The sequence below is a fragment of the Ranitomeya imitator genome, chromosome 8 (assembly GCF_032444005.1).
Source record: "Ranitomeya imitator isolate aRanImi1 chromosome 8, aRanImi1.pri, whole genome shotgun sequence".
Classification (NCBI taxonomy): Eukaryota; Metazoa; Chordata; class Amphibia; order Anura; family Dendrobatidae; genus Ranitomeya; species Ranitomeya imitator.
The window spans coordinates 124,586,937-124,600,537 of NC_091289.1; the positions used below are offsets into that span (position 1 = coordinate 124,586,937).

Sequence of the window (13,601 nt, forward strand, 5' to 3'; positions counted from 1 at the left end):
GATGTTTACCCTGGTTACAAGCGAATGCATCGCTAGATCGGTGTCACACACACTGATCTAGCGATGACAGCGGGAGATCCAGCGACGAAAGAATGTTCCAAACGATCTGCTACGACGTACGATTCTCAGCAGGATCCCTGATCGCTGCTTCGTGTCAGACACAGCGATATCGTATGGATATCGCTGGAACGTCACGAATCGTACCGTCGTAGCGACAAAAGTGCCACTGTGTGACGGTACCCTAAGCTAATGCATTGCCCTGCACATGGGGTAAGCGACATAGATAATCAAAAGAGCTATACTACATTTCTAATTGTAGGTTTTTGTTAATATTGTTACTATTACACCTATTACATATTCCCATAGGATCTTGAATATGAGAATGGGAAGTTCTATAAATGTAATGCCTAGATCATGGACCCATAGCTTTCTCTGGTTTTGTCTCTTTAGTGGTCAGTATGAACATGCATCTACACCACGCATGTATACCAACTAATACTCTAGTTCACTGCTTTCAGTTTTCCTTTAGGTTTTTGCATTTAGTGCACACAACGGTGTTGCCTCATCTTTTTTGAGCAGGACATTTAGCTTCCCAGAATCCCATTGCTTGGTGTCCATAATTGGGCCCCGTTCCTGCTTGGCCCTCATTCACATTAATGTCACTTTGACACATTGTAATGTTTTAAAACTGGAAGTTAGGACTGTACTGACTGGGAACACCTTGGTGCTAGTGGGATGGCTTTTAAACTTTTGTAAATTAATAGCGGTGTTTACTAAGTACCCTATGTTGTTACCATGCACTACTGCGCTGCACTCACTTATAGCAGGGCATATGTTCATTTTGTTTCTGTCTTAGGTTTTGCCTCTTCCTGATAAAATGAGTGGTTTAATGCTGTAATAGCTTAATAATTAATGCAGAATACCTTCAAACAGTACATAAACTTTATTTGCAATGATAATTAATCCTTTAAGAGTGAATTGTCATTTTACAATTATGTCCGCATCAGTCATCAGTTAACGTTGTCCTAAAATTAGAGTTGGTCACAGTCATCATTATGGGTCTTCCATCACAGCTTGATAAGAGCTGAATATATTTTACACCTCACGTCACCATTGACTAATTAAGCACTAATTTTCTACTTATTAAAGTGTAACAACAGACTCACTACTGACAGGCATTTTTAGGGCAGGTTCCCTCAATGAGGTTTTGGTGAGTTTTTCACGCTGCGCATATTTGCTGTATCAAAAACGCTTGCAGTTCCCGCAAAGTGGATGAGAGTTATACAAATCTCATGCCCACTGCTTTTTTATACTAAGCAAAATTTAACCAGTGAGTTTTTGAAATCTGCAACATGTTAATTTTCCTTGTATGCTGAGTTTTACGGTTATATACAAACTAAACACATCATCCTGGACAAGGACAGAAGCAGATGTGAACAGAGCCATAGTATTATTCTTGACATTTGTAATTAACTTGAGTTGAGCTTTCAAACACAAAAACTGAGAAAATGTAAAGTCTGAAACAAATATCCATCCTGTGCTACAAATGCTTGACTGACTAATATGTTTCTCTTTCTAGGTAAAATTCTGGTGAAAACTTGAAATACAATCAATGGCAGATTACTTGAGGTGAGCACTATACACTTTCTGTATTTCACATTTTATTTAGAGCTGGAAACAATAAATTAGCATCATAGTTTGTAAAGATGAAGAACGACTTAGGTCCATCCAGTCCGGCCTACTTTGTTGATCCAGAACAAGGCAAAGAAAAACTTGAGGCATGAGGCAAAAATCAAATTTCTTCATTTTCGGAAAAAAATCCTTACCAACTAAAAGATAAGGAATGAGAATAAATTTGTGTATTCCCCTATCCAGACATCTAGTAACAGTAAGTAACAAGGCTTCCAGGGTTTCCAGGCCCCTTTTGAACTCTTTTAGTGACCTCACAATGATAACTTCCTGCATTGTCTCTCTCCATTCTCTCACTCCATTGTCTCACTGCTTTTACTTATTCCCATGGACTATTATGGATTTCTTCATCTATACCCATGAAAACGAGTAAGCATAATACCCAGGCCCATATTCCCCACAAGGGAGTGGGCAACACTTCACATAATGCTACAACATACTAGTCCCACAGTTAATCAGACTGTGGTCAAAGAAGTGCTACATAAAAATATTAAAATGCTACATATCTTTATTACAAATATTAAAATACATACAAATACATAAATACACCATAGACAAGGTGCCTCAAACAGACCAATAGAAAATGAGGTCAACTGGGGCAAGACAATTTATCAATACACAGGGAATAATTTATATGAATATTGCACATGCTGTGGTGTTGGAAAAATGACAGTGAGACTTCTGCCAATAGGCCATAAAGAATCAATAGAATGTCAATATTCCTGTTATGTAATACCAGGGCAAAACATATAGATTGGGCCAGACCTATCAAAAGTAGATGCATATGATTCAATGCAATCTTGCCAGTAATATAATACGGCTAACACGAGACCTGGACCATAGATCTATCATAGTATAAACGCCCTCAATGTTTCATACCGTTATAGCCATAGAAACATTTAAATTCCAACCACGATCCGCCATGTGCCTATTACCTGGATCTGTGTTGCTCTCAAAAGTACTCTGCCGAGTGGCACGCTGTACCTCCTAGCCCGGACGCGCGTTTCGTGTGTTTTAATCTACACACAGCATTTTTTTCAATCTTGATACATGCGGTCATTACAGACCAATGCTGTCCAGTGGGTGAGGCTAGCGTCTCTGCCATTGTGTATGAGATTACTTGCATGGGCAGTTTTACTTGCATGGGCAGTTGTGACGGTCCGGTTATTTTTAGACCTATTGTAAAGTATGTGACTTCTTTCGGGGGTCTCTATGGCAGTTCTGTTCTTTCATAGCACATACGCACCCGCACGATTCCATCCTTTGTACCGGCAAATATGAGAACTTGGCACTTTTGGGCGTATAGCTCCCAGCAGGTTTCAAACTGAGTGGGTGGCTACCCGATGACGCATGCCCTATTATCCCGCCCCTAAATCTTAGGGGCCACACGTCTGCATAAATTGTATGATGCTCACTGTATAGACACACCCCCTAGAAGAAGCACATGTGAAACGCGCACCGGGGCTAGGAGGTACAATGTGCCACTCGGCAGAGCACTTTTGAGAGTGACACAGATCCAGGTAATAGGCACATGGTGGAGGGTGGTTGGAATTTAAATGTTTCTATGGATATAATGGTATGAAACATTGAGGGCGTTTATACTATGATAGATCTATGGTCCTGGTCTCGTGTTAGCCACATTTTGTTACTGGCAAGATTGCATTGAATCATATGCATCTACTTTTGATAGGTCTGGCCCAATCTATATGTTTTGCTCTGCTATTATATAACAGGAATATTGACATTCTATTGACTCTATCTGTCTTTATGGCCTATTGGCAGAAGCCGCACTGTCATTTTTTTTTACACCACAGCATGTGCAATATTCATATAAATTATTCCCTGTGTATTCATAAATTGTCTTGCTCCAGTTGACCTCATTTTCTTTTGGTTTGTTTGAGGCTCCTTGTCTGTGTATTTATACAGTTGTATGTATTTTAATATTTGTTATAAAGATATGTGGTATTTTAATATTTTTATGTAGCACTTCTTTGACCACAGTCTGATTAACTGTGGGACTAGTATGTTGTAATATAAAAACGAGTGTATGTGTGTATGTATTTGTATATCAATGATTTCATAATGGTTACCATGGCGACGATGATATCATAAAGGTTGCCATGGCGAAGATGATGTCATAATGGTTGCCATGGCGATGATGATGTCATAATAAGTTGCAATGGTGACGGTGATGTCATAATGGTTGCTATGGTGAAGATGATGTCATAATAGGCTGTAATGGTGACGGTTATGTCAAACTGGTTGCCATGGTGACGATGATGTCATGATAAGTTGCCATGGCGACAATGATGTCAGAATGGTTGCAATGTCAAAGATGATGTAATAATACCGGTAGGTATATGGGCACGGAGCTATGGGGTGGAGGATGTGTGATGGGTATATGGGCAAGGGACTGTCGGATGGAGGATGTGCATGGGTATATGGGCATGAGACTATGGGATGGAGAATGTGTATGATGGGTATATGGGCACGGGACTATGGGATGGAGGATGTGTATGATGGGTATATGGGCACGAGACTTTGGGATGGAGGTTATGTATGATGGGTATATAGGCACTGGACTATGGGATGGAGGATATGTGTGATGGGTGGGCACGGGACTATGGGATGTAGAATGATCATTATAATTTGTTATAACTAACCACAGTTAGTTACTATGCCTGGGCAACGCCGGACTCTTCAGCTAGTATTTAATCAAATCAAATTGCTCTAAATTGAATCTCCTGTAAGGTTCATATCTGATATTTGTTTCATCTGTTCAATGTAAGTTTCTGTTTTTCACTTGGGATGAGACGGAAGCTGAAACAGAGTGTGTAAAATGATAAGAGTAGCTGGAACTTACTGGAAGATTTTTACTTATTAAACTAATGCGAATGTCTTACAGGACTTGTAATTACATTTTCTGTTATGTCGTATTGAAATTGGCATCTTTCTTAGAGTAGAGATAGTAAAGTGATAACACCAGTAGACACCACTCTCCAACAGTCAGCTGGATGGTGCTGTATTGATGATTATGTTCAGCTGCCATCAAATTCTCGTGTGTAATCATGCCCCTCTCTTACTTGACTTGTTGCCATGGCGACAATAATGTCAGAATGGTTGCAATGTCAAAGATGATGTCATAACAAGTACAGTTATATGAAAAAGTTTGGGCACCCCTATTAATCTTAAGCTTAATGTTTTATAAAAATTGTTTTTTTTGCAACAGCTATTTCAGTTTCATATATCTAATAACTGTTGGACACAGTACTGTTTCTGCCTTGAAATGAGGTTTATTGTACTAACAGAAAATGTGCAATCTGCATTCAAACAAAATTTGACAGGTGCATAAGTATGGGCACCTTTATCATTTTCTTGTTTTAAAGACTCCTACCTACTTTTTACTGACTTACTAAAGCACTTTTTGGGGTTTTCTAACCTCATTGAGCTTTGAACTTCATAGCCAGGTGTATGCAATCATGAGAAAAGCTACTTAAAGTGGCCACTTGCAAGTTGTTCTCCTGTTTGAATCTCCTCTGAAGAGTGGCATCATGGGCTCCTCAAAACAACTGTCTAATGATCTGAAAACAAAGATTATTGAACATACTGTAGTTGTTCAGGGGAAGGATACAAAAAGCTGTCTCAGAGATTTAACCTGTCAATTTCCACTGTGAGGAACATAGAAAGGAAATGGAAGAACACAGGTATAGTTCTTGTTAAGGCCCGAAGTGGCAGGCCAAGAAAAACATCAGAAAGGCAGAGAAGAAGAATGGTGAGATCAGTCAAGGACAATCCTCAGACCACCTCCAGAGAGCTGCAGCATCAACTTGCTGCAGATGGTGTCACTGTGCATCGGTCAACTATACAACGCACTTTGCACAAGGAGAAGCTGTATGGGAGAGTGATGCAAAAGAAGCCGTTTCTGCAAGCACGCCACAAACAGAGTCGGCTGAGGTATGCAAAAGCACATTTGGAGAAGCCAATTTCTTTTTGGAAGAAGGTCCTGTGGACTGATGAAACCAAGATTGAGTTGTTTGGTCATACAAAAAGGCGTTATGCATGTGGTCAAAAAACACAGCATTCCAAGAAAAACACTTGCTACCCACAGTAAAATTTGCTGGAGGTTCCATCATGCTTTGTGGCTGTGTGGCCAATACCTGCATCGGGAATCTTGTTAAAGTTGAGGGATGTATGGATTCCTCTCAGTGTCAGCAGATTCTTGACAATAATGTTCATGAATCAGTGACAAAGTTGAAGTTACGCAGTTAATGGATCTTTCAGCAAGACAATGATCCAAAACACCGCTCCAAATCTACTCAGACATTCATGCAGAGGAACAATTACACTGTTCTGGAATGGCCATCCCAGTCCCCAGACCTGAATATCATTGAACATCTGTGGGATCATTTGAAGAGGGCTGTCCATGCTCGGCGACCATCAAACTTAACTGAACTGGAATTGTTTTGTAAAGAGGAATGGTCAAAAATACTTTCATCCAGGATCCAGGAACTCATTAAAAGCTACAGGAAGTGATTATAGGCTGTTATTTTTGCAAACGGAGGATCTACTAAATATTAATGTCACTTTTCTTGCGGGGTGCCCATACTTATGCACCTGTCAAATTTTATTTGAATGCAGATTTCACATTTTCTGTTAGTACAATAAAACTCATTTCAAGGCAGAAACATTACTGTGTCCAACAGTTATTAGATGTATGAAACTGAAATAGCTGTTGCCAAAAAAAACAATTTTTATAAAACATTAAGCTTAAGATTAATAGGGGTGCCCAAACTTTTTCATATAACTGTACATGGGCATGGAACTATGGGATGGAGGATGTGTGATGGGTAAATGGGCAAGGGACTATGGGATGGAGGATGTGTATGATGGGTATATGGGCACGGGACTATGGGATGGAGGATATGTATGATCGGTGGGCACGGGACTATGGGATGTAGGATAATCATTATAATTGGTTATAACTAACCACAGTTAGTTACTATGCCTGGGCAACGCCGGACTCTTCAGCTAGTATTTAATCAAATCAAATTGCTCTAAATTGAATCTCCTGTAAGGTTCGTATCTGATATTTGTTTCATCTGTTCAATGTAAGTTTCTGTTTTTCACTTGGGATGAGACGGAAGCTGAAACAGAGTGTGTAAAATGATAAGAATAACTGGAACTTACTGGAAGATTTTTACTTATTAAACTAATGCGAATGTCTTACATGACTTGTAATTACATTTTCTGCAATGTCATATTGAAATTGGCATCTTTCTTAGAGTAGAGATAGTAAAGTGATAACACCAGTAGACACCACTCTCCAACAGTCAGCTGGATGGTGCTGTATTGATGATTATGTTCAGCTGCAATCACAGGCTCGCGTGTAATCATGCCCCTCTCTTACTTGACTTGTTGCCCGCTTGGCACAGCTAAAGCTGAACTTACACACCAAGTTGGCCATTAATCACGTGAGCATTATCACAACAGATAATGTGATTACATCCATGGCTAGTCACCACTGCAGAACCTCCCAGAAGACCATTGCAGAGCCATCCATAACAGTAATATACCTTTGCTTTCAGTCATCTTGGAGAACTACTAGAGCTTATCAAAAAGGTATCGTTAAACTATTTAACATGATATTAGTTATCAAATGACATAACCTCTGCAGACAGGTTCCCTTTAAGCTTCAAAGTGCTGCAAGTGTGCAACAGCAATGTTGTTGTGCACCAATGTCATTTACATGGCACAGTGCTGCTCATTAAACAGGTGGTCCGAAAAACAAAGTAATTTTCATCCTTTATCTCTATCTACAGTATTTGCTGCCATAATGTTAATTATATTCTAATATAAAGCAACCAAAGAAATGACAGTTCGCTCTCATCTACTCAGATCAGCTTTAATGAGTCGGCAGCAGAGCACACTGTCAGTGCACTCTGTCAGAATACCTGGTGTGCAGAGACCAGTGCTGCCCCAGAAAATGTTACGTGTGGGGGCGGGGCTCGTTTCTGCACGCCGCCCAGGATTCTGACAACGTGCACTGAACGTGTGTTTTCTTGCCAGCTCGTTACTGCTGCTCTGAGCTGGGGAGAGAAAGTGTGTATCCCATTCAGGGATTCTTAAACAAATCTTCAGCACAAAGGAAGTGCAGTTAGGGAGGATAAGGACATATTTAATTTGAGTAGATTAGAAAATAGTTTAGATTATGGCATTAATTAGACAGGAATTTTAGATGAATGTTATTGTGTATTTTGGACCACCCCTTTAAGAATAAATAGTGGTCATGCCTCAGTCAGCTGCTATTTCTTAAACTATAGCTGATTGGTATAGGTGTCACAAGTCAGACCCCCAGTGACAGGATGTTGCTGGCATTTTTTTTCCAATACCTGTAAAATAATGCCTAAAGCTGGATGTATGGTAATTCTTAGTTCAGCTATATACTAATAGCCTCTTTAGAGAGGAAGAGGACAGGAGCTGTAGTGCCACCTATTGAAAGTAGCAATCCTAAAAATCAATATCGACCCTTTTATGAGTCTTGACCCATGAATTAGGAAGCCAAACCAGACACTCAATTTACAGACATGTTTTCGGGCTGTTTGCCCCTCCTCAGTGCAAAACAAGAGGTCTGATATGGCTGGATGAGAGGCCTCTGATAAGGTCTAAGGCAATAATAATAATAATTTTATTTTATAGTGCCACCATATTCCGCAGCACTTTACATTTTAGAGGGGACTTGTAAAGACAATAAAAGACATTACAGAATAACAATAATCACATAAACAACAGATACTAAGAGGAATAAGGGCCCTGCTCGCAAGCTTACAATCTATGAAGATTTAGAGGAGACACGAAAGGTGGATGGTAACAATTGCTTTCAATGTTCGGACCAGCCATATTGTAAGAAATCGGGTGTTCATGTAATGCTGCATGAATCGGTTATCAACCAGTATGTATAAAAGTACAAACACAGAGGGCTATTAAGTGCATAAAGCATGTGAGAACATGATACGAGGAACCTGGTTATGAAGAAAATTATGAATGGGCCACACAGGGATAGTTAGGTTAATGCGTTGAGGCGGTAGGCCAGTCTGAAGAAATGTGTTTTTAGGGCATGCTTAAAACTGTGAGTATTGGGAATTAATCAAATTATCCTGGGTAGTGCATTCCAAAGAATTGGTGCAGCACGCGAGAAGTCTTGGAGATGGGAGTGGGAGGTTCTGATTATAAAGAAAGTTAACCTTAGGACATTAGCAGAACGGGGGGCACGGGTAGGGTGGTAGACTGAGATGAGGAAGGAGATGTAGGGTGGTGCTGAGTCGTGGAGCGGTTTGTGGGTGAGAGTGATAAGTTTAGATTGAACTCTGGAGTGGATAGGTAACCAGTGCAATATCTGGCACAAGGTAGAGGGATCGGTGTTGAAAGTAAGAAAAGGTCAAATTCTAGAAATGTTTTTGAGGTGCAGATTACAAGAGCATGCAAGTGATTGGATATGGGGGGGGGGGGGTGAACGAAAGCTCTGTATCAAGTATGATCCCAAGACAGTGGGCATGTTCTGGGGAGTAATGGTAGAACCACACACGGAAATGGCAATGTTGGGCATAGGTAGATTATTAGAGGGAGGAAACACAAGGAGTTAAGTTTTTGACAAGTTCAGGCACTAAAATATATACTTATTATTTTTATAATACAGAAATTCTGCCTGTATTTACTGAATGCACAACATTTCTTGGCCAGAACATACTGGAATATTTAGATGCAAAAGTAATAACATTCTGAATTGCTGCTTTGGAACCATGTTAAAGCTACTTGAAGCCATTTCTCTACTATGCACATGATTCATAGAAGCAATTTGCAGTGTAGTCCGATTATACTTTTCCAAGGGGAGCCCTGATTTATTGCTCACGATAATTAATTTGCTCTCCTATAGCTCCAGATATTCAGAACTACATTAGTTCATACAGTTTATAAAGACATAATTAAAAAAATATTGTGTTTAAAGAATAGAGGGGATATAGGGGGAAGAACAGAAATATTTTTGATGTTTTTTTAAATGGCAGAAGTAATAATCTAGGTAAATCTACCTTCCACCCTGGGACTGAAAGGTGACTATACTTTCTTATGCAAGGTTACCCTTTCTGCCTACTCTGACCAGATCTATGGATCTATCTCTTATGCTTCCAAGATGGCTGTAGCAGTGGCATTGGGGATGTCATAATAAGTTTAAATCACACCTACCTTGCCTTACCTATCTCACAGCACAGGAAAGACCGAAGAATGGTGGTTTAGACTCACCCCTGCACTCCTCATTACAACCATCTTGGAAGCAGGAGGAATAGAACACAGATCTGAGCAGAGGAGGCAGAGAAAGGAAACATAGGGCACCAATTGGAGTAACTAAACATGTGAAATGGACCAAAACGGGGCACAAGAGTTAAGAATCAGTTTTATGACATACTCTATAGCGTAGACAGTATTATCTGATGACTTAAATAATTATTATGTGTGATAATTAGCAGTGAAAAGTTAATATTCACTTAGAAGAATGACTTCTATTTCTTTAGGATCCAAGATATATCGTTTCTCGTTGCGGAGAGTGACATGATAAGCATGTCGAGGTGAGGAGACTTAAAGCCGCAATGCTCCTCTGGGAAATATGCAAATTGTCTTTTCAGAGAGAAAGAGGACTAGAACTCTAGTGCCACCTATTGGAAGTAGCAATCCTAACAGTCAATGTCGACTCTTTAACGAGCCTTGTCACATGACTTAGGATAATAACCAAACCTTTTCTATTTCTTTATTAATGTTTGGGGGAAATTAAGATACTGGTCACTCATATACAGAAGGCATGTACATATAAAGTCTGCATATATATGTGTGTGTAAGTAAATGTAACTTTTCTTTGCATCTGTGTAGTCTGGGGATAAAAATTGGGGTAGGTCTCAAAATGCAATCTTTTTGCACTTATAATGGAAGTTTATCAGCAATGTTCTAGTTGTGCAACTTGCTTAGTCGCAGCGCATTTGCATCCACACCTTTTAAACTTTTTACTATGTATGGTAGTATCGTGTGACCACCAGTCCAGAACATTATGCTCATCTGTGTTAACAGGATGTCCGTCTCTGACTTCCTGTCAACATCACCTATCAAAACACTCCTGGCAGCTCTCAAGCTCCTGCCTTGCCCACCAAGCTACAACCCCTTGTTTTTCTGCAAGTCTTTTTCTGTTGCTTAAAGGGGTTGTCCACTACTTGGACCACTAACCACTTCTCAATCACTATGTTTCCCCCAAGTAAAAAAAAAAAGCTGTACTCACCTCTGGTGCCGGTGTTGTTCCATTGGTGTTGGCGCTGGTCTCCCAGGGCTTGCATCACATTGTTGTCACACGATTCTTGTGGCCAATCAGCAATTGATTTCCTACAGACAGATATCACTTACATCCAAAGGAGGTGAGAATGCTGCTGTGCTGTCATGAGAGCCCCAGAAGAGCCCTGGTACAGCATCGGCATCAGAGCTGGGTATAGCTGTTATTACTTTATTTGGAGAAAGCATAATGATTGAGAATAGGTTGTCCTAGTAGTGGATATTCCCTTTAAAGGAAACCTATCACCTCCAAAATACTATTTACCTGCTGATATATTGGTAATCTTCAGGAATATAGCAGTTAAATAATATCTAGTAGGCTCACAGAAGTAGCAGCTACAGGGAGAAAATTAACTTATTATCCTCCCTGCAGCCGCTTTTTTTCTTCCAGTCATAGTGGTGGTGCTGGGGGTTGTTACAGTCACCGCACTATGATTGATAACATGAACTCCAGTGTATGTGTGTGCAGAGCAAGAAGACCATCACTGTTCCAGGCAGTGAATACAGCACGATCACTGTGTAGTGTTTGTAGTGTTTGTATAACCTGTCCCTGCACCAATGACAGGGAGATACAGGGAAAATAAAAATATTTTTTCTCTCTGCAGCTCCTGCTCTAGATAACCACTACACAGGAATTAGAAAAATGCTATTTACCTGCAGTTTAACCCTATATCTGCAGGCAATATCCATTTGTTATTCATGCGAGAAATGGGTTGAATTAAAGGAACCATTTTAGAGGGGGAGAAAGAATCAATAAGGAAAACAACCAAGTAAAACAACTATAGGGAAGATATATAGTCTAGTCTCTACATTGCTTATGTTGTACAATATAGATTAAAAATGGTGTGCTGCTTTAAATTTAACAGAAACCGCTACTAGTGAGTTGTTGTTAATTTAACCCTGCATTTTATGCTTACGCTCAAGACAGTTTAACAGTCTCATACTCTTTAAAAACTGCATCTAGATGCAAGAAATGTTAAATATTTCTTGAAACTTTTTCCTCCTTAGGTCAAAAGAAATAAACATGTGTATTACAAAATGTATAATTTCAATAATTTTGTGGGAGAAATACTTCATTTTCTGGAACAATTTTAAGAGTGCTAACACTTTTGGCCATATGTAACCCAACCAGTAGTTTTATATATTTTTTTTCACATTGATATAAAGAATCATATTGTCTCTTCATTTAGCCTAATCTCCTTCTCTAAGGCTACTTTCACACTAGCGTTTTTTTAAATCCGTCACAATGCGTCGTTTTGCAGAAAAAACGCATCCTGCAAAAGTGCTTGCAGAATGCGTTTTTTCCCCATACACTTCTATTGACGACGCATTTGCGACGGATTTGCACACTTTGCATCCGTCTTGCGACGAATGCGTCGTGCTTTGGCGGACCGTCGGTAGAAAAAAAACCTACATGTAACGTTTTTTTCTCCCGACGGACCGCTTTTTCCGACCGCGCATGCGCGGCCGGAACTCCGCCCCCACCTCCCCGCACCTTACAATGGGGCAGCGGATGCGCCGGAAAAATGCATCCGCTGCCTCCATCGTGCAATGCAGCAAACGCTAGCGTCGGAATCTCTCCCCGACGCATTGCGATGGGGAGATTCCGACGCTAGTGTGAAAGAAGCCTAAGCCACATAATAATGTAGTCACTTGCTCACAGTGAACCTCATTAACCGTTATGGGCATGACCTGCTGTTGTAACAGTTCTTGAGTGAAATGCATACTTTCCTCCCTGCATCCTCCAGCCCGATACTGTGCAAATTCCACGGATGTGCAATAATCTGCTCATTTGAAATCACAAAATATTCCAGCCGATTCGTTAGCAACAGAAAATCTTCCTTCCTTTGATATATTGTAGAAAGTGGTTTTCTGATGTTCCTGACATGCCGTACGAAAGCCTTCAATAATGAACTGATCTTATCGCCCTGTCAGGTTGGCTGGCCTGTTCAGCATCCGCCCCCCTCCATCCCTAATCCTCTTCCCAATTAATCCCATACGCCCCTCTCAGAACATTATCTGACTGCTCGCAGCGAGGAAGCTGGCTTTATCTCATCAATGCAGTTCCACTTCATAATATATTCACTGGGAAAAGAGATGGGAGGAATTTAGAAGAGGGGGTGTATTGTTCATTAAAAAGAAAAAAAATACAGTTAAGGGATTAGTTTCAAGTATGAAAATTAGAATGAACACGGAAAGTCGTCCATTTCTCAATTAATAGGGCTTGTTCAATAATGAATTTTATGAAATAACAGATGCTTTTTACCGCTAATCACTTATTGTGACAAAAAGAGAATGTATGTTGCTTTTGTAACACGGATTGTAAAAATGAAGCAGAATTGTTAAGTGGAACTCTATTCCATTTTTCACAACTTATTCTTTTATGATAAATTCCTATTGGGAATGATCACATGGATACAAAAATCAGACACCGCATACGACATAGAACCAAATACATAATTTATCAGATTTTTAACATACCGTACTCTACTTCAAAAATCCTTAAAGGGAACCTGTCACCCCGGTTTTTCAGTACGAGATAAAAATAC

The 13,601-nt window shown here is 39.9% G+C and overlaps 1 long non-coding RNA gene across 1 annotated transcript in view; it reads left to right on the forward strand.

Annotated features, from left to right (window-relative positions):
• The window catches only part of LOC138647249 (uncharacterized), a 118,274-nt gene that overhangs the window by 51,892 nt on the left and 52,781 nt on the right, over window positions 1-13,601 (forward strand). Inside the window, exon 2 of the long non-coding RNA XR_011314934.1 lies at window positions 1,580-1,629. This is a non-coding gene — a long non-coding RNA (uncharacterized lncRNA). The remainder of the gene's footprint in view (window positions 1-1,579; window positions 1,630-13,601) is intronic.